A 19,947-nucleotide genomic window follows, 5' to 3' on the forward strand; every position below is an offset into this window, starting at 1 on the left:
CGTTAAAATATAAAATACCACCAAAAGAAAGCTCTATTTGTGGGAAAAGAAGGACTTCAATTTTGTTTGGGTGCAACGTCGCACGACCGCGTAATTGTCAGTTAAAGCGACGCAGTGCCGTATCGAAAAAAATGGCCCGGTCATTCAGCAGCCAAATCTTCTGGGGACTGGCGTGATTAAAGCATATTTACAGTTTTATTTTTTTTCATTTTGGATAGAGAGGAGATGGGATAGACCCCCTGGTAGGTTTATCTTGCGGTCTGCATCCATGCTTACCACGAGTATATCCCCTAGTTGCCATAGCTACGGGAACAAAAAGTATTGCGAAGTCCAAAATGTTATCGTTTTCGGGAAAAGAGAAATAGAGAAATCTTTGAATGTAGGCACATGTTTCGTGAAAACAAATTAAGAAGGGGCTTCCTCTATTGGGTACATTTCCTAATTTCCTGTTGTATCTATTGAAAAGGAAATTCTTCTAAAATACAGGCATACAGTACTACAATACTGAGACCCTGTCACTAACGTAAAAAAAAAAAAATTCAGGTAAAAACGCAACAAAATCAATTATTTTAAATGCTTCCTTTCGGTGATTTTCCTTTCCGTAAATTATTTTTATTAGATATGTGAAGAATAGTAAATGTGTTTTTGTTTAGTTTCAGATTCATTATGTTACTAATTTTTGTTTCTTTTGATTCGTTTCAAAATTTGTTTAGTTTCGTTTTGTTTATTCATTTTCTAAAGAAATTCAAATTTTCGGAAGACAATTCGAATCGGTCAAAAAATGATGGACCGATTCGAATTCTGTGTGAAGAATAGCTGGTTGTTGAGGAGCAGGCCGGGAAGCCGGCCGCCGCATCCTTAACACCTTGCGGACCACACCACCGTACATATACTGCGGCAGGTGCGGCCACTCCCTGCCGGATCACGTACCTAGTATGTGATCTAACTCTTTGAGGCGGCATGCACGTGATTAGACACAGCAGGAGCCGATCTGCGACTGCGGGTGCAACGGACTCGATGTCTGTTCATCAGGCAGAGAGTCAGGACGGCGATCTGCCTATGTAAACAAGGCAGATCGCCATTCTGTCAGTAAGGAAGGCAGTGATCCTGTGTTCCTGCAAGGCAGAAACATGGATCAGTGCCTTCCCCTAGTAACCCCCCCCCCCCCCCACACACACACACACACACACACACACACACAGACTGTAGTAAAACATTGGATGGTTTTTCCGACGGAATTCCGATCAACGCTCATACACACGGTCACACAAAAGTTCGCTGAACTTTCGACCGTCAAGAACGCGGTGATGTACAACATTACGACAAGCCGAGAAAATTAATTTCAATGCTTCCAAGCATGCATCGAATTGTTTCGGAGCATGAGTAGGAATTTTGTGCGTCAGAATTTGTACAGGCAATCTAAATTTCCGGTTGGAACTTTTTCCAACCAAAAAATTGAGACCCCCGCTCTCAATCTTTTGCTGGCGGGAATTCGGCCAGCAAAAGTCCGAAGGAGCGTACACACGGTCGCATTTTCCGACCAAAAGCTCACATCTGTCTTTTGCTGGCCGAATTTCTGATCGTGTGTTCGGGGGCATAAGTGACACTGGTCCCCAAGCAGTGTGAAAAGTCAGTGTCCTGAATGTCCACCACAATATAATAGACTATAAGTCGCTGATCGCCACCATTACTAGTAAAAAAAATTTTTAAATAAATAAAAATATCCCATAGTTTGTAGACTTTATAACTTTTGCGCAAACCAATTATTATACGCTTATTGGGATCTTATTTTACCAAAAATATGTAGTAGAATACATATTGGCCTAAATTGATGAAAACATTTATTTATTTTTTTTGGATATGTTTTATAGCAGAAAGTAAAAAGAAATCTATTTTTTTTTTAAATGTGCACTATTTTTCTGTTTATAGCGCAAAAAATAAAACCGCAGAGGTGATCAAATAACATCAAAAAAAGCGTGATTTGTGGGGGAAAAAAGATGCATTCATTTTGTTTGGATACAGCTTCGCACGATCGCCAAATTGTCAGTTAAAGTAATGCAGTGCCCTGGTCATGAAGGGGGTAAAACTTCCGGAGGGCAAGTGGTTAACAGTGGATGACTCATCAGCTGTCAGCGGGCTTCTCCACTGACAGCTGAAATATAAACAAAAGAATGTCAGTAATAAAGTCAGAAAAAAATGCGTGGGGACCCCCTAATCTATACTGAGCCCCATGTCAAAAAATGTTTTAAAAATGTGTGGAGTCCCCCCCCCAAAAAAAAATCCATACCAGACCCTTATCTGAGCATGTAGCCAGGAAAGGGGAAGACGAGTGAGCACTCCCCTCTTTTGAACCATACCAGGCCACGTGCCCTTAACATGGGGGGCAATTTGGGGCAGCCCAAAACTCCTTATCCCCATGTTGATGGGGACAAGGCCTCTTCCCCACAATCATGGGCTGTAGTTGTGAGGGTCTGCGAGCGGGGGGGGGGGGGGGGGTTAATGTAATTTGGACACCCCCTTCCAAAAGGGGGCTTCCAGATACCGCCCCCCCATGTGAATTAATATAGGGTACATAGTATGCCTACCCATTCACCAAATAAGTGTAAAAAGTGAATAAAGACACTACACAAGTTTTTGACAATTCCTGTATTAAATAATCAAAAATAAAAAAAAATGTCCCTTGGTAGATCCATTGTCAATCACGCTGGCAGCTGGACCCCAAAAAAAGTCCTCCATCCTTGTCGAAGACTCCCGCCGACTGCCTGCTCCTCTGTCTGACATTTCACCCGATGATGTCAGCGGGTGACCCTGCCCCCTTGTGACGTCACCGACCTGGGGCATGCTTGGTCTGGTTTTGTTTTTCAGAATTTTCTATTGCTGGTATTTTTTTGTTTACACATTTTTCTGTTACACGCTGCAGAGGCCAGTGAGGAGAGCTCTGAGAGCTGATTGGAGGGAAGGGACACGCCCCCTTCACACACAGCACACAGGAAGAGAGCTGAGGATGTTAATCAGCTAGAAATCCCTCCCCTGTCACCATTTTTCTCTTGGGGTCAGGAAAACTCGTCAGAAGTGACTCATGCTTATATCAGAGGAAGGAGGCAGCAGCCAGAAATGACACTTATCCCGCGTACACACGACCGTACTTTCCGGTAGACTATGTCTGACGCAGTCCGTTAGACCGGTGTTTCTCAACCCCGGTCCTCAAGGCACCCCAACAGGTCATGTTTTCAGGATTTCCCTCATATAAAAGGCTGTGGTAATTACCAAGGCAGTGAAACTGATCAAATCACCTGTGCAAAATAATGGAAATCCTGAAAACATGACCTGTTGGGGCGCCTGGAGGACTGGAGTTGAAAAACACTGCGTTAGAAAATCTGATCGTATGTGGGCTAATCTGATTGTTTTTCGTTATACAAATCCGACAGACCTAGAAATAGAACATGTTTCAAATCTGTCTGACGGAATTGATCCCTTTCGGGAAAACCGTTCGTCTGTATGCTGGTCTAACGGACCAAATACGACGCAAGGGCAGCTATTGGCTACTGGCTATTGAGCTTCCTTTTCTAGTCCCGTCGTACGTCACCACGTTCAAAACTAACGGACTTTCGAACGGATTTAGTCCGTTCATGTGTGGCCAAGTCCGTTCATTCGGAAAGTCCGTCGGAACTCCTGCTGAAAAGTCAGTCGGGAAGACCGTCGGACCTAGTCTGCCAGAAAGTCCGGTCGTGTGTACGCGGCATAAGTGCTCTGGATTGAGACAAGTACACACTATAGAAGGATATGCTTTGTTCATGTTTCATTTGGCCTGCTGTATGTTGGAATACACGTCTGAATGAAATGCTAATCTTTTAATCTAGCCAAAAATACAACTTTCAAGATTTTCCATTTTAACCGTCAAATTTTTTTGTGTTTTCAGGAAAGAATAAAGTCTATTACATGAGACCTTCAACCGCATCTCTCCAAACTTCCTTCAAACCTTCATGAATACTGTGATACAGATTACACAATGCAACCTCTTTACAGAGACCTTTACCGATGTTGTATCATCTCACCTTCAAGATCCAGTCCAGTGGGCTTCCCGGAGGAAAAATCCAAGTCCACAGAAGCTAAGGGCTGTCTTATCCTTCCAGCGCCTGGACATTTATGAACTGCTTTTCCTTATAATGAATTACTATGAGCACTTATGTATATTGAGGGGGGGGGTGAGGGAACGGGGATTGTAAAGAATGCATTTGATCGATAGTAGTAGTTCCATTTATCTGGACTTGTTCTGTAATGCTGAAGACATTTTTGGGTTGATTTACTAAAACTGGAGAGTGCAAAATCTGGTGCAAGTCTGCATAGAAACCAATCGGCTTCCAGCTTTTCTTGCCAATGCTTAATTGAACAAGTTGACGTTAGAAGCTGATTGGCTGCCATTTGCAGCTGCACCAGATTTTGCACTCTATGGGTTTAGTAACTTGACCTCACTGTGGCTTCTCCAAGCCACTTCTTTAGTTATAATGATTTTTAGGCCATTCTTTCCTTTAACCATGGGTTGAAGAAAAGAAAATTGCATGATTTTCCCATCAACAGGTTGATGGGGGGGAATCCCTCTCGGGGAGCTGTTGTATCCTGACAGCAGGAGGTTTCTTAGCCGTCAGAATACAATGGTGGCTATAGCCGCCAGCAGCGAACGCATTAAGAAAAATCCAACAGGCTGGCTGTACTATAGTGGCTCAATGGACAACCGGCATGGATCGCAATTTGGCCAGTTTCTGGAAGACATACCAGCATTCATCTCTATGCATGTAGCATAGATCCCATAATCCAATCACCAAGGAATGTGTAGATGTTGATTGTCCAAGAAGAGCACGTGAGATGTTGTGGAACCACCCGGTTCTAGTTACAAGATCCCATCGGGAAGTCTGCATAGGTGTTAAAGTGGATGTAAACCCTTACAACACACTTTGACCTACAGGTAAGCCTAGATCAGTGATGGCGAACCTTGGCACTCCAGATGTTTTGGAACTACATTTCCCATGATGCTCAACTGCACTGCAGAGTGCTTGAGCATCATGGGAAATGTAGTTCCAAAACATCAGGGGTGCCAAGGTTCGCCATCACTGGCCTAGATTAAGGCTTACCTGTAGGTCTAAGAAATATCTCCTAAACCTACACGGTTTCGGAGATATTTGCCGAAAGACAGGCACCGCTGTCTATGGTGCATGAGCCGTAGACAGCGGCGAGCAGGCGCACTGAGCGCGCCGCAGTTAGCGGCGATGTTCCGCGAGTAGCGGCTCCCGTGCGCATGCGCGGGAGTGACGTCATCGCGGCTCTGACGAATGACAGCGCCAGAGCAGCGAGACCCACCGAGAAGATGGAGGCTCCGGACTACAGAGGACAGCGGTGACTTCGCTGGCTCCTGTGTCAGGTAAGTGACACATAATGGACTATGTGATGCATAGTGGTCCATTATGCTTTACCTTTGCAGGGAATCAAAGAGGAAGTAAACTCATCAAGGGTTTACTTCCTCTTTAATCCTTCACGTCACATGGCTGAAGGTGTAGAGATGTATAAACCGCATTGTATATGGTGTTGAAGGCCCCCACCTCTGTTCAGGGATGGTTGTTCCAGTTTGATATAGTTGACCTTTTTCACACCACCCATGAACGTGTTCCCCACCCAGTGGTTTGACAACTATTCACATCTGCAGACCCCTTGACACCAAGGATGGGATTGTGGCACTAGAAAAGGGTGGTTCCACAACTTCCACCCTATTCTTGGACTATCCACTTCTAAATATTCAATGGTGATTGGATTAAGGTGTCTCTGCTACCCTCTGCTGTAAATGATAGGAATACTAGCATGCTCTGAGGAGTTCACTGACCAAATAACTGCACAAGCCTTACAGGCAGGGCCAGGACAAGGGGTGGGCAAAAGGGGTAGCTGCCCTGGGCGCAGCAGAGCAAGGGCACAGAGAATGAATACAGGGCAGTAAATCCATTCTAAGGCATGCATTAACAATGGGGGAGGGGGCACCGTTCCGCATTCTTGCCCTGGGCACTAGATGAACCTGTCTCGGGACTGCTTGCAGGGTAAGGACAGTTATAATGGTGGCTTACCTTTAGGCATATCTTTATAATCAGAGCAGTTAGTATTTTCTATACTGGTGGAAAGATACATACTGGCATAAGTTGATGGGCACATACTAGGACAAGCAGACACAAAGCACACAGAGAAGTAGCCCAAATGTGGGTGGGGTTTCTTTAAAGTTGGGGGGGGGGCTCAAAGTAGGCTTTTCTTGGTACTGTCCATGGCCTTTTTACATTTAGGCAGCTATAAGATCGTGTTCAACTATATAAGCAGCATATTGTGAATATTCTGTTTATACAGATATACTACCATATGGTATATTTTATATAAGATCATTTCTATGCTGACCCACTCATGGTCGCTGGGATTCTTGTACTCTAGGCAACATACACTATATTACCAAAAGTATTGGGACACCTTCCTTTACATGCACATGAACTTTAATGGCATCCCAGTCTTGGTCCATAGGGTTCAATATTGAGTTGGCCCACCCTTTGCAGCTATAACAGCGTCAGCTCTTCTGGCAAGGCTGTACACAAGGTTTAGGAGTGTGTCTATGGGAATGATTGATCGTTCTTCCAGAAGTGCATTTGTGAGGTCAGGCATTGATGTTGGAGAGAAGGCCTGGATCGCAGTCTCCACTCTTATTCATCCCAAAGGTGTTCTATCGGGTTGAGGTCAGGACTTTGTGCAGGTCAGTCAAGTTCCTCCACCCCAAACACCCCAATGTCTTCATGGATGTTGCTTTGTGCACTGGTGCGCAGTCATGTTGGAACAGGAAGGGGCCACCCTCAAACTTTTACCACAAAGTTGGCAGCATGAAATAGTCCAAAATGTCTTGGTATGCTGATGCCTTAAGAGTTCCCTTCACTGGAACTAAGGGGCCAACCCCTAAAAAAACAGCCCCACACCATAATCCCCCTTCCACCAAATGATATGGACCAGTGCACAAAGCAAAGCCAATAAAGACATGGATAAGCGAGTTTGGGGAGGAGGAACTTGACTGACCTGAGTCCTGACCTCAACCCGATGGAACACCTTTGGGATGAATTATAGTGGAGACTGCAAGCCAAGCCTGCTTGTCCAAAATCAGTGCCTGACCCCACAAATGCACTTCTGGAAGAATGGTCAAACATTCCCATAGACACACTCCTAAACCTTGTGGGCGACCTTCCCAGAAGAGTTGAAGCTGTTATAGCTGCAAAGGGTGGACCAACTCAATATTGAACCCTACGGACTAAGACTGGGATGCCATTAAAGTTCATGTGCGTGTAAAGGCAGATGTCCCAATACTTTTGGTAATATATTAGAATATCAAAAACCATTTGACCACATCTCCAAGCATTTAAAGGACAAATCTACCCATATTTTAGCTACAGGTGAATTGTAGTAGCCGGAATCTCTAGCCGTCTTCTTGTATCTCTTGCCGGCTTCTCGTATCTCTCACTGACACCATGACCAAGGTCTCCAAGTTGATCTTTCTAGCTTTGCTTATACTGATTTTGAGTCCCTATGCCTCAATACATGATCATTAGAATCAATACAGGTGTGCATTGAGAAGTCAAACCTTTATTAAAGGGTTTGCTTATACTGATTTTGAGTCCCTATGCCTCAATACATGATCATTAGAATCAATACAGGTGTGCATTGAGAAGTCAAACCTTTATTAAAGTATCTGTAAACCCTTATTTATTTATTTGGGGGGGGGGGGGGGGGGTCAAGTTTGCTGGAGCACTGTGAATTATAACCAATTGCCATGGTTTATTTGTTCTGCTGGAAAAGAACTTTGTTCATTTTTTTTTTCATCCTTTGTTGCATCCCCATGCTGTTGATCTCCTGCAGCCTCTTTGCAGGCACTTTCTGTCTACATGCATGCATTCTAGCAGCAGCTACATATCATTGTTGGGTGGCAACAACAGCACATGTCTGCCCAAAGAACGTTAGCATGGGTACATATAGTCTCCAATAAGAGCACATGTGACTACCCTGGAGACTGGGACCAAATGTTGTCACCCTATAAAAGAAAGTGAAAAAGGCATGTCGGGGTCAATGGGTGTTATTTGAATGAGAGTTACAGTGCTAAAAGATTAAAAAAGGCTTTTGATTTGACATGAACCTGTTAGATTATATGATGTTTTAGTGATTGGCTGTACATCTACATATAAGGACTGCTAATGTGTGAGCAGAGCATGGCATTGGATTCAGGATCCGTTTACACCTTTGTGGTGCGTTAACATCAATTGCTTTTGGACCAGGGTACATGTTGCATCCGTGTTTTAAGGGTGAAATGTGGAGCAAATAGGACCCCCACCCCCAAAAAAGCTGTCACTTTTGAAATTTGTGCGGCTGTGCAGGGCCCCGCTTGCACAGCCGCACCGTTCATTTACAGAGATCTGTGAATGAATAAACTACAAGTCCCATTTTCCACTATGGCAGACAGACTTGTAGTTCTCAATGGAAGATGAGATCAGCGCGCTCGTAGTCTATGGACGCTGCCACCAGCTCTCCCACCTGAATACCTGAGCTTGGCATTGCACCCGCAATCATCTGATTGGAATTGCAATGACTGTAGGCTGATTTTCGCAAAGCAATAACACACTGCACTATATTGACAAAAGTATTGGGACGCCTGCCTCTACACACACATGAACTTTAATGGCATCCCAGCCTTAAGCTGGTCATACACCTATAGATCTAGATTTTCTTATGGTTAGATGGAAAAAGTGGGAGATTCCTCCATCCACACAGTTTAGCTAACATGGAGAAATCTGTTGCGCTTTTTCCATCTAATTATAGAAAATCTGCAGATAATCTATAGGTGTATGGCCAGTCTTAGTCCGTAGGGTTCAATATTGGGTTGGCCCACCCTTTGCAGCTATAACAGCTTCAACTCTTCTGGGAAGGCTGTCCACAAGGTTTAGGAGTGTGTCTGTCTATGGGAATGTTTGATCATTCTTCCAGAAACGCATTTGTGAGGTCAGGCACTGATATTTGATGAGAAGGCCTTAATCGCAGTCTCCGTTCTAATTCATCCCAAAGGTGTTCTATCCGGTTAAGGTCAGGACTCTGTGTAGGCTAGTCAAGTTCCTACACTCCAAACTCGCTCATCCATGTCTATATGGACCTTGCTTTGTGCACTGGTCCAAATCATTTGGCGGAGAGGGGATACACTCTAAATTAGAGAGTTGTCACCGGAACAGATGTCCTCTTTCCACAGCCTTTTACGTTAGGGTGTGTACCTTAAATCTCAAACACATACACCATATTACCAAAAGTATTGGGACGCCTGCCTTTACACACACATGACCTTTAATGGCATCCCAGTTTTTATGACCGTTTGTAGAGAATTCCGACGGACAAAGTGCCACGCATGCTCAGATAAAATTATGAGACCAAAGCTATTGGCTACTAGCCTCTACATAGTCCCATCGTACGCAACGAACGTGGATTTTCCGACAACTTTGTCTAAACGTGTGTATGCAACACCAGTTTCGGACAAAAGCCGTCGGGGAAAAAATCTGACGGATTTTTTTGGTCAGAATGTCTGACCATGTGTACAGGGCATTAGTCCGTAGGGTTCAATATTGTGTTGGCCCACCCTTTGCAGCTATAACAGCTTCAGCTCTTCTGGTAAGACCGTCCACAAGGTTTAGGAGTGTGTCTATGGGAATGTTTGAGCATTCTTCCAGAAGCACATTTGTGAGGTCAGGCACTGATATTGGACGAGAAGGCCTGGCTTGCAGTCTCCGCTCAAATTCATATCTTGTATTGACCATAGAGATTTTAGCTTTTTAATTATTTTTTTTAGAATTTTGCGACTTTTACTGTGATAGTACAATTATTTATGCCTTTATAGTATACTTTTCTGGGGAAAGGGGTTTGTTTGAGGTGACTAAGTGATTTAAGATTTTGGATATAACAAGTGTGCACCAATAACATGAGATGAAAGCGTCAGCGACAATCTATATCGGTGATATATGGTAAAAGTACAATTTTGTACATCGGAGCTGCAGAACTTCTTTCCAAAATGACTGCAACAGTTATAAGGAGAAGTCTGTGTGCTGTAATTGGCAGTGGCAGCACTTGAAACGCATCGCCACCATTTGGGTCATCAAGCCCCTCCCTTTGCTTCTAAGCCCCACCTTCTCCACAAAATTCTGCATCCCTGCGCTTCTTCCAGTGAGTAGCAACAAGGAAGACAAGGCCTGGTAAGAGGCTCTTCTCTATGCCACCCTTAGGGAAAAATTCTCTGCTCGCTTCTTAGGGTTTGTTCCCCAAACAAAGCGCATCATTGGGCACATTATAACATGAGTATCGCAGAGCTTTGCGCTTTATACAGTATGTGTCTTGTACGTTGTTGTTCATTGTTAATTGCAATCGGAGCACATCTACAATACGCTACAGCAGGGATATGGAATTAGCGGACCTCCAGCTGTTGCAGAACTACAAGTCCCATGAGGCATTGCAAGACTGACAGCCACAAGCATGACCCAGAGAGACAGAGGCATGATGGGACTTGTAGTTTTGCAACAGCTGGTGGTCTGCTAATTGCATTTCCCTGCACTACAGTGCACCACGACTCACAGCTACAATTGCTCTGTGCGTTGCAGTGCACTGCATCTTAAAAATAGATCAGGACCTACTTATTTGTGCACTGAGTTGCACTGACGGCCTTATCGAACTGAATGTGCTGTCTAATGTAATGTACCTCCAAGCCCTAAAACCACACTGATTTGTGGTGCAAATGGAGCCTTAAAGTGGTTGTAAACCCTTACAAACCACTTTGACCTACAGGTAAGCCTAGATTAAGGCTTTCCTGTAAGTCCAAGAAATATCTCCTAAACCTACACGGTTTAGGAGATATTTGCCAAAACACAGGCACCTCTGTCTACGGCACATGCGCCGTAGACAGCAGCGCGCAGGCGCACTGAGCGCGCCACTGTCAGCGGCGATGCGCGGGAGTGACGTCATCGCGGCTTCGCCGAATGACAGCGGCTGAGCAGCGAGACCCACCGAGAAGATGGATGCGCCGGACTACAGGGGACAGCGGTGACTTCGCTGGCTCCTGTGTCAGGTAAGTGACACATAATGGACTATGCGATGCATAGTAGTCCATTATGCTTTACCTTTGCAGGGAATTTTATGAAATAAGCGTATATGTTTATTTTAAGGCACAGAAATAAAATGATGTCAGTGAATGAGAATTATTGGCTATAAAATATTCACCATACATTCCAAAATATTGTATTTGTCTCATTACTGAGTGCTACAGCTTACATATGAGTATACTGTATAAGGGAAAATTATACTGGTGCACACAGAATCTAGTACAGCTGTACATGATGGCCAATCAGCTTCTAATTTCAGCTTGTTCAAAGGGCAGTAAATGATAGTAATGGTTGCTGCCCTTTGAAAAGCAATGCATGGCGGATCGCTTTTCTGAGGGCGGTATTGCAGCGGTTGGCAGGCATTCAAGGGGAGATACTGCAGCTTCCTGACGCCTGTGTTTTTTTTTCCCCCCGCGAACAGCAATTGTACATCGCAGGACTGTGCCGCGACCGCAAGCCCAAGCGTTTGGCTCATGGTTGTGGTGCAGCCCCATTGAGGGATCGGTGCTGCCTGTCAAACGACGCAGCCCAGGTTAAAATTGCTGCAGCTGCGGCTTGTGTACAGTCCTGTCAGGCTGTAATGTTAGAATTCCGGTGGGTGGCCAGATGGGCAGCAAAAATGTGGCTCAGCCGCCTGTTTTTACTACCTTCCGGCCACCAAATGTTCAAGAGCCGAAAGTGAAAAACCCATGAATGTGTGACCCTTAGCAACCTGTCAGGTTCTTATGTGCGTATAGTAGTGGGAAAAAATGAGAGAATCTGCTTGTGGCTTGTTACAACTATTGTAAATGACTCATGACTCAAAATGTGTCTGAAACAAAAAGTGTCTGTGTTGTCTATAGCAACCAAATAGATTTTTCTTTTAATTTTCTAACCGGTGGTTAAAAAAAAAAAAAAAAAAAAAAATGGCAGCTTGACTCTGATTTAATTCTAAGTTTGCAGATTGCACGCTTGTCATAAGGGATGTATTTTATGAAATAAGCGTATATGTTTATTTTAAGGCACAGAATTAAAATGATGTCACTGAATGAGAATTATTGGCTATAAAATATTCACCATACATTACAAAATATTGTATTTGTCTCATTACTGGGTGCTACAGCTTACATATGAGTATACTGTATAAGGGAGAATTATACTGGTGCACACAGAATCTAGTACAGCTGTACATGATGGCCAATCAGCTTCTAACTTCAGCTTGTTCAATGAGCAGTAAATGATAGTAATGGTTGCTGCCCTTTGAAAAGCAATGCATGGCGGATCGCTTTTCTGAGGGCGGTATTGCAGCGGTTGGCAGGCATTCAAGAGGAGATACTGCCGCCTCCTGACACCTGTGTTTTTTTTTTTTTCCCCGAACAGCAATTATACATCGCAGGACTGTGCCGCGACCGCAATAAAACCAATAAAACCTGGAAGCTGATTGGCTTGTATGCAGAGCTGCGCCTGTTTTAGGAAATCTGCCCTTGTATGTACAGTGGGAAAAATAATAATTTGATCCTCTACAGCTTGACCACTTACAAAGAAATGAAGGTGTATTTTAAATGATAGAGACAGAATATCAGCCAAAAAAGCCAGAAAACACACATGATACAAATGTTATAAATTGAGTTGCAGTTCAGTGAGTAAAATAAGTATTTGATCAGCTACCAACCAACAATAATTTTGGCTCCCACAGACTGGCTACAGTAGGTGCTCATGTGGTACACAAATTAGTCCTGTGAATTTAAGAAGGTGCTCCTAATGAAAACTTGTTATGTGTATAATGCCGCGTACACACGGGCGGACTGTATGGCGTACTTAGTCCGTCATACAATCCGACGGACAGTCCGTCACACTTTCGACTGAACGGACTTGACCACACACGGATACCCAAACAGTCCGTCGAAAGCTTGCGCGATGACGTGTACAACACGTACGACGGGACTAGAAATAGGAAGTCCAATACACAGCAAAGCACCTTTCCGCCGTGTAAATCCTTTCTGAGCATGCGCCATTCTTAGTCCGTCGAACTAGCCTACCGACGAGCGGATTGTCCGCTGAAACCAAAGTACGACGGACAGAATTTCGAAAAATCCGAAATACTTAGTACGCCAGACTGCATGCTGAAAAAGTCAGCTGAAGCCCACACACGAGCGGACTGTCCGCTGAAATGTGTTTAGACGGACTAAGTACGCCATACAGTCCGCCCGTGTGTACGCGGCATAAAAGACACCTGTTCACAGAATCTTTCTTCCATTCAAACCCTCACCATCATGGGCAAGACCAAAGAACTGTCAAAGGAGGTCAGGAAGAAGATTGTAGACCCGCATAAGGCTGGAATGGGCTACAAGACCATCAGCAAGAATATTGTTGAGAAGGAGACAACTTCTGGAGGAATTATTCGCAAATGGAATAAATACAAAATAATCATCAGTCACCCTCGGTCTGGAGCTCCATGCAACATTTCTCCTCATGGGGTGAGGATGATCATGAGAAAAGTGAGGGATCAGACCAGACCTACACCAGGAGGAGCTTGTGAATGATCTCCAGGCAGTTGGGACCACAGTCACCGAACCAAATATTGGTAATACACTGCTGTGGATTGAAATCCTGCAGCACCTGCAAGGTCCTCCTCCTCAAGAAGGCCCATCTGAAGTTTGCCAATGGACATCTAAACGATTCAGAGAAGGATTGTGAGAAAGGTCTGTGGTCATATGAGACCAAAAATGAGCTCTTTGACGTTAACTTGACTCGCCATGTTTGGAAGAAGAAAAATGCAGACTATGACCTTAAGAACACCATCCTTACAGTCAAGCATGGAGGTGGAAACCTTATGCTTTGGGGCTGTTTCTCTGCTAAAGGTACAGACCGACTTTGCCGCATTGAGGGGCTAATGGATGGGACCATGTATTGTAAAATCTTGGATGAGAACCTTCTTGCCTCAGCCAGAACACTGAAGATGGTTTGTGGATGGGTCTTCCAGCATGACAATGACCCAAAACATACCGCCAAGGCAACAAAGGAGAGGCTCAAGGAAAAACACATTACGGTCATGGAGTGGTCTAGCCAGTCTCCAGACCTTAATCCTATAGAAAATTTATGGAAGGAGCTGAAACCTTGAGTTGCCAAGAGACAGCCAAGAAACCTGGCAAGGATGTAGAGAAGATCCTGTAAAGAAGAGTGGAGCAAAATCCCTCCTGAGATGTGGGCAAACCTGGTCAACAGCTACAACTATGCTTGCAAACAACGGTTTCTTCACCAAGTACTAAGTCATGTTTTACTTGAGGATCAAATCCTTATTTTAGTCACTGAACTGCAACTTAATTTATAGCATTTGTATCATGTATTTTCTGCATTTTTGGTTGATATTCTGTCTATATCAATTAAAATACACCTATGATAAAAATTTTTAGACCCTTCATTTGTCTGTAAGTGGTCAAACTTACAAAATCTGTAGGGGATCCAATACATTTCCCCACTGTATGTATGGGCACATACATACACACACAGTATATGTACTGTATATACACGTAAGTATACATAGAAATTTCTATATACAAAAATGTATGAACGTTCCTCCAAATTATTGAATTGGGCATTTCCATTGATTGGCACCATTGATGCTACAGCATACAAAGACGCCCAATTGTGTACCTCCAACCTTATGGCATCAATTTGGGAAAAGGCCATTTGTACAAAGGCTGCTCCAAATAGACATTGTGGTTTATTTACTGGAGAGTGCAAAATCTGGAGCAGCTGTGCATAGAAACCAACCAGTTTCCAGGTATTTTTGTCAAAACTTAATTGAACAAGCTGAAGTTAGAATCTTATTAGCTCCCATACACAGCTGCACCAGATTTTGCACTCTCCAGCTTAAGGCTGGGTTCACACTGCAGCGGTTACGAGAACCGGATGTGATTCGCACCGCACTGCAGTGCAAATCACATCCGATCTCTGTGCGATGCAAGTTCAGCCATACAGATAGTATGGCTGAATTCGCATCACACCCGCCCCAAACTCGCACAGGACCCTTTTTTTGGTCCGCAGCAGAATCGGATCGCATGGGTGTTCACACCATGCAATCCGATTCCTGTCCGAGTTTGCAGATCGCACTGCGATATGCGAACTGATCTGGGGGTGTCATTAACATTTCACTGACACACATAGGTGTGTGAACTGCCGCTGGGAGATATGCGATGCGGGAACCCGCCGCGGATTCGCGGCGTTCCCGCATCGCTGCAATGTGAACCTAGCCTTAGTAAATCAACCCCATGGGTTTACGTTTGAGGTGATGGAACTCCTATGTCCTGCACAGAACTTTGACTTCAGCCCTACTAATCCTCTTTGGGATGAATTAAAATGCTGGTTGCAAAACAGATCTCTATGTCTAATATCACAAATCCTCTTTTGGATGAATGTGCTCAAATTTCCGCAAACACATTCAAAATCTAATGGAAAGCCTTCCCAAAAGAGTGGAGTTTGTTACAGCCGCAAAGGAAAAGGGGGGAATGCCAACTCTATATTTTGCTTGTGGTTTCGGAATGGGGATGTCAAACAAGCTCATATAGGTGAATTGGGCAGGTGAGTGTGATTATCTGTGTTTGATCTGATACCTGGTTAATGACTTTTGCTCAAAACAGAATGAAGGGAACTCCGAACTTCCCCGTAGGAGATTGGAGTAGTGAGATGCTGTTAGTGGCACTCAACACAAGACATGTAAAATTTAAAACAAATACAGCTTTTTTAGTTCAATACAAACCATAGAAACTAAACACATATCCTAAATGGATATTCCCTAAATTTCACAATGGAATAAATGCAGAGCCTGGTGAATCAACATGTTTCACATAGATAATGTGCTTCATCAGGATCCACGTTCCCTTATTTCAGAAGGATACTTTCTGTTTTGGTTTTATTTGTTTTTCTTTATTATGTTTGTATTGAGTGTTTATTTCTCCCTGTCTTGGGCAGGATGGGATTCTCTACTTGGTCTTGCAGAACCTCTACTGTGAAGTTTGGAGTTCCCTTTGTTTTGTTTCAAATATATTAGAGGGATAGTGTCCACTCTTTTATTTTTATGCACAGTCCTTCCACCCAATTATACAGATCGTAATTTTTACGCCATCGTTCCATAAATAAATAATGAATGTACAATCTCTATTTTACAGACGACCTCTTTCCTCAAACTTCGTTAATGTGTAAACATGAATTGCTCTAGCATGGTAAAATACACTGACCGGCCACTAGTATTAGGTACACCTTTTCAATTGCTTGGTAAATTGCTAATCAGATAATCACATGGCAGCAACACAAAGCATTTAGGCATCTAGACATGGTGAAGACAACTTGCTGAAGTTAAAACCGAGCATCAGAAAGGGGATTTAAGTGACTTTGAACGTGGCGTGGTTGTTGGTGGCAAACGGCTGGTCTGAGGTCTGATCTGCTGGGATTTTCACACAAAACCATCGCTCGGGTTTACAGAGAATGGTCCAAAAAAAGAGAAAAAATCCAGTGAGCGGCAGTTTTGTGGAGGAAAATGTCTTGTTGAGGCCAGAGGAGAATGGGCAGACTGATTCAAGATCATAGAAAGGCAACAGTAACTCAAATAACTACTTGTTACTACCAAGGTATGCATTACAGTCTTCAAGCCGTCAATATTTCCAGTAAATACTGATAAAATGTTTTATTTCTATTCCTTGTGACCATGACAAAAGTAAAGTTTAAATAATACACCATGCAACCATATACAGGAGCATCTCATAAAATTTGAATATCATCAAAAAGTTAATTTATTTAAGTAATTTCATTCAAAAAGTATATTTTAAATACTGTAGATGTGTTACACACAGACTGATATATTTCAAGCATTTCTTTCTTTCAATTTTGAGGATTATGGCTTACAGCTAATGAAAACCCAAAATCCAGTATCTCTGAAAAGTAGAATATTACATAAGACCAAAAAAAAGGATTTTGAATACAGAAATGTTGGCTTACTGAAAAGTATGTCCAGGTACAGTATAGTATGCACTCTACTTGGTTGGGGCTCCTTTTGCATATCATAGAGGCAGGGCCGTCTTTAATATTGATTGGACCCCGGGCAAAAAAAATTTGGGGGGCCTCCTCCCATGCAATTTCACTCTCCACCTGCTTTGAGACATACAATAAATAGAAGCTGGACTTAAAATCAGTTTACTGTATCAGATCAGGCAGCAATTGTGATTGGTTGCCAGAGGTTACAGCATATTATTACTGCTTACTGACTGGTTGCTAGGAGTTACAGCACACATTACGGCTCACTGATTAGTTGCTAGAGGTTACGCAAATGATTTCTGCTTGTTAATTAGTTGCTAGAGATTACTGTACAGTAATACTGCTCACTGATAGAGGTTACAGCACAGGGCCGGTGCTAGACTATTTTGCACCCTAGGCGAGACCAGCTACTTGCGCCCCCCCCCCCAAAAAAAATGTCAATAACTTTAGCACCAGAACTGGTCCAGGTGGACAGGAGAGGGGGTGTAGCCAGGTGGGGGGAGGGATATAGCCAGGTGGACAGGAAAGGGGGGGTGCAGCCAGGTGGAGGGATGGAGTGAGGTGGACAGGAGAGGGGAGGTGCAACCAGGTGGGAGGAAGGATGAAGCCAGGTGGACAGTAGATAGGGTGCAGCCAGGAGGAAAGGAGAGGGGTGCAGAGGGGTGCAGCCAGGTGGACAGGAGAGGGGAGGTGCAGACAGGTGGAGGTGCAGCTAGGTGGAGGGATGGAGCCAGGTGGACAGGAGGGGGTAGCCAGGTGGAGGGATCGAGCGAGGTGGAGGGATGGAGCCAGGTGGACAGGAGATGGGGTGCAGCCAGGTGGAGGGAGGATATAGCAAAGTGGACAGGAGATGGGGTAGCCAGGTGGAGAGATAGAGCCAGGCGATGGGATAGAGCCAGGCGATGGGATAGAGCCAGGAGGAGGAATGGAGCCAGGAGGAGGGATGGAGCCAGGAGGAGGGATGGGGCCAGGAGGAGGGATGGGGCCAGGAGGAGGGATGGGGCCAGGAGGAGGGATGGGCCAGGAGGAGGGATGGGGCCAGGCGGAGGGAGGGGGCCAGGCGGAGGGAGGGGGCCAGGCGGAGGGAGGGGGCGAGGTGGAGGGATGGTACCAGGGGATGGGATGGAGCCAGGTGGAGGGATGGTACCAGGGGATGGGATGGAGCCAGGTGGAGGGATGGTACCAGGGGATGGGATGGAGCCAGGCGGAGGGAGGGAGCCAGGCGGAGGGAGGGAGCCAGGCGGAGGGATGGGGCGAGGTGGAGGGATGGTACCAGGGGATGGGATGGAGCCAGGTGGAGGGAGGGAGCCAGGCAGAGGGATGGGGCGAGGTGGAGGGATGGTACCAGGGGATGGGATGGAGCCAGGTGGAGGGAGGGAGCCAGGCGATGGGATGGGATCACACACCAAAGATAAGCTCTGACTGTAAGCCTTCATCCCCAGCGCTTCCCCCCACCACCTGACAAGTTCTTACCTTAGTGCACTTCTTTCTCGCTTCCTCCACATGTCAGGCAGCGGGCGGCAGTCCGTGTCACGTCCGGGAGACCTCCTTCAGCTCCACCCCCGTTCAGCTGATCCACTCCCCCGCTCCCCCGCTCCAGCGGCGGCCGCGGAGAGGCTGGATGAGCTGCAGGAAAAGCTTTGCTTTTTGGTCCTCGCTCCTCCAAGACAAGTGGCCCGGCAGCCTCGGCCCTGCGTTTGTCCTATAGCTAGTCCGGGCCTGGGTGGATCCATGCCGCCCGCCCTGCTCCTCCAATGGCTGCACATCAACCAGGGAGGGAGGCGGGGCGGCCAGAGAGCTGACACCCATGGCTGCTGGACATCCGCATGGTCGTCCCTGGCTTAGTCCGAAGGGTGAGATCTGCCTGCTCCCCCGCCCAGCAACTCTGCAGCCGGCCATATGGAGCCACCTCCTGCTACAGTCTGCACCACTCGCCAAGGGGGAACTGATCCTCTGGAGCGGACCAAGGCTGTGGCTGCGCCCCTAGGCGGCAGTGCGCCCTAGGCGACTGCCTAATTCGCCTAGTGGGAGCGCCGGCCCTGTTACAGCACATCATCTTCTCACTGCAGGGAAGCATGATATACATATGAATGCCACCTTTATTTACATATCAATGCCGCTGGCCACAGCTATTTGCTTAGTAATGCCGCTGCTATTTACATATGAATGCCAGTTATTTACATGTAAACACAGGGTCTGCAGGTGAGTCATCTGTACACAACAACAGGGCTAAAACTTCAAGGGACAAGGAAATTTAAACTGGGATAGTTGGCAAGTATGAGACAGCTACTTTGGGCCCCACAACAATGACAGAGCCCAGGGCAGCTGTCCCTTTTGCCCTGCCTTAAAGACGGCCCTGCATAGAGGCGATAAGCCTTTGGCACTGCTGAGGTTTTGTTATCGAAGCCCAGGTTGCTTTGATAGTGGCCTTCAGCTCATCTGCATTGTTGGGTCTTGTGTCTCTGATCTTCCTCTTGACAATACACCACAGTTTCTCTATGGGATTTCGTTCAGGAGAGTTTGCTGGCCAATCAAGCACAGTGATGCCATGATCATTAAACCAGATATTGGCAGTGTGGGCAGGTGCCAAGTCCTGCTGGAAAATGAAATCAGCATCTCCATAAAGCTGGTCAGCAGAGGGAAGCATGAAGTGCTCTAAAATTTCCTGTTAGAGGGTTGCGCTGACTCTGGACTTAGTAAAACACGGTGGGCCAACACCAGCAGATGACATGACTCACCAAATTTCTGAAGA

The 19,947-nt window shown here is 45.3% G+C and overlaps 1 protein-coding gene across 5 annotated transcripts in view; it reads left to right on the forward strand.

The window, feature by feature from the left end:
- The window catches only part of TRIM44 (tripartite motif containing 44), a 175,599-nt gene extending 163,343 nt beyond the window's left edge, over positions 1 to 12,256 (forward strand). For 3 of the 5 annotated variants that reach the window (XR_013263980.1, XR_013263977.1, XR_013263976.1), the window contains 2 exons: positions 3,920 to 4,963; positions 5,098 to 7,619. The gene's annotated coding sequence lies outside the window, so the exon portion shown is untranslated. Of the gene's footprint in view, positions 1 to 3,919; positions 5,059 to 5,097; positions 7,625 to 7,718 lie in introns of those variants that run through there. The other 2 variants (XR_013263978.1, XM_077462992.1) reach the window with 2 other exon arrangements.
- Positions 12,257 to 19,947: the final 7,691 nt, after the last annotated feature.

Source organism: Lithobates pipiens, unplaced genomic scaffold, assembly GCF_037356315.1.
Source record: "Lithobates pipiens isolate NorthernLeopardFrog02 unplaced genomic scaffold, aLitPip1_a1.2 Scaffold_10, whole genome shotgun sequence".
NCBI lineage: Eukaryota > Metazoa > Chordata > Amphibia > Anura > Ranidae > Lithobates > Lithobates pipiens.